Here is a 2236-nt window from a genome sequence, read left to right on the forward strand (position 1 = left end):
GACATTGGAACCAAGTCCCAGAGCCCAGGTTTCAGCCTGCGGCAGTCCCATTCCAGAGCCCAAGTTCTTATGCATGAGCTGAGTTTATGGAGAAAAAAGAAAAGGCTGAAGCAGAGATCTGACTTGGGCCTCAGCCGCAGGAGGAGTGAAGCCTGTAAACGGTGGATTGTCCCCCACAGCCGCTTCCAGACAGGATGCTGCTAAAACACGTGATAACTAGCCCTTCACCAATACAACGGCACCCTCCTGTGCTTGTTTGGATTTCAATAACCTTTCTAATGTAAAAGCAGTTAACCATGATATAGTTTTGAGAAAAAAAATACCATTTTAAAGCCCTTCCAACTCCCATACATTTTCATTTTTCTGGGCTACTCTGTCAGTTTAAGTTTTACACAATTGTCAGCCCAGCAAAGACATCCTCATTTTTTTTTTCCAACTTTCAAGTAGCCAGGTTTGGTAGCTCACACCTGGAATCCCAGCACTTTGGGAAGCTAAGGCTGGAGGACGGCTTCAGCACCGGAGTTCAAAGCCCTGGAGCTCGTCATCAGATAACATAGATTATTACCTGCTTTTCACGATAAAGATGGAGTGCAATGGAGCCTCTTCACTCTGTGCATGGGTGAAATTTCCTGATACTGAATTGCAGAAGCATGATTACCAGCTCACTTTCTTGTCTCTTTACACAGTGCCAGTTCTTCAGTTTACACAAAAGCACATTTCACCTCCACTTTACAAGCACAGATGTACACACGTATGTACACACATGCATATATGTGGGTCTGTATAAACACACAGATGCACATATGCTTAGACACTACACATACAGATGTATTTATTCCTACATAGTTCTCCAGTACACCCTGCAGGTCAAGGACACTGCCTGCCCCACCCTCAGTCCCACTCAAAGGTCAGCCTTTAAGCAGCTGTGCCTCAGTCCCGGTGTCCACTGGCCAGTTGATTGAACAACCAGTGAATCCAGAGACCAACCTTTGACCTGTGACGTCATCTGCCACAAACAGGAGCGTGGACAAGAGCTGCTAAGACAGGGAGGCTGTGAGCTGCAGGCACTGACAGCAAGGAGGCCCAGAGAGAAGCCACTGGGCAGAGCTTGGTTCACGGTGAGTCAAGGTTATGGGGAAGCAGCAGAAATACAAGGACCAGAGCCAGGGTGCAGAGGAAAAGGCAAGACAGGTCACAACGAGGAGAGAATAGAGCAGCCTGAGTGGGGTGGTGACGGTCACCAGCCCGGGCACTGGAGTGTCACTCTGCGGACTGGCTGACACGTGGAGACGACCTGGGGCCCAGGGCAGCCCTCCAGGCTGCATGTGCAGCTCTGTCCTGCGATTCCCTGGGGAGCCCTGGCAGCGCTGGGGCCAGAGGGGCCATCAGTCCTGCATGCTTTGCTCACTATTTGTTTCTGTGCAGCTGTGATCAAGGGTCTTATGGGGTCTCCCAGACACAGGATAGAATGTCGCATGAGATCAGTCACACCACAGACTCACAGAGCCTCTCTGAGCCAGGCCTGGCTAGGGTGCTGGGAACCCCTCTGTAGGCCTCACAGGCCAGGTGAGCCTGACTGGGGACTCTTGAAGTAGCTAATCCTAGGTTCCCATTTTACAGAAGCAGAAACTAAGGCCCAGAGGGAGCAGCAACTGTTCAGGGTCCCAGAGCAAGGTGGGTCAGAGCCAGGATTATCATATACTTTCCAAGCAAATTGCAGGGGCCTGGCTGGGTGTGGCTCGGGGTGATGAGGGTGGCAAAAGGGGACCAACAGCAGGTCTAGGTTCAGAGCCCTGCATCTGGCAGGCCTGGAGACGCTCCCACACCCTACTCCTTCCTTTCAGTGCTCCAGGAACACAGTGAGGATGTGATCTGTTTTCAATTAAAGTCACAGCGCTCTAGGGGAGCACAGTCCACCTAGGGAGGAAAGTCGGAGGCCAGCAGCAAACGCCTCCAAGCGCTGGAGAAATGCATTCCTGCGGTAACCGACGTCCCCTGGGGAACCCGGTGGGACCCCCCGGGGGGGCCCCCCCCCCCCCCGCCAGATCCGGGTCCCATCAGGGTACCACATGCTGCATGGGCCTGAGGTTGGGGCACACAGCAAAGGCACACCCCGTGCTCTTTCTGACGTCGTCCACAGTCAGGCCCTCCCAGAGCTCCCTCAGCATCAGCCCTCTCTTCCTGTGCATGTCAAACACGGCCTTCTCAGTGATGATGCGGTCCACGCACTGCTTCC

The 2236-nt window shown here is 53.2% G+C and overlaps 1 long non-coding RNA gene across 1 annotated transcript; it reads left to right on the plus strand.

The window, feature by feature from the left end:
• Positions 1-6: 6 nt before the first annotated feature.
• Positions 7-2039, plus strand: LOC113222762. The gene is made up of 3 exons (XR_003308522.2): positions 7-1118; positions 1621-1674; positions 1845-2039. It is a non-coding gene; the product is annotated as an uncharacterized LOC113222762 (long non-coding RNA).
• The last annotated feature ends 197 nt before the right edge of the window (positions 2040-2236 follow it).

Source organism: Piliocolobus tephrosceles, unplaced genomic scaffold (assembly GCF_002776525.5).
Source record: "Piliocolobus tephrosceles isolate RC106 unplaced genomic scaffold, ASM277652v3 unscaffolded_34347, whole genome shotgun sequence".
NCBI lineage: Eukaryota > Metazoa > Chordata > Mammalia > Primates > Cercopithecidae > Piliocolobus > Piliocolobus tephrosceles.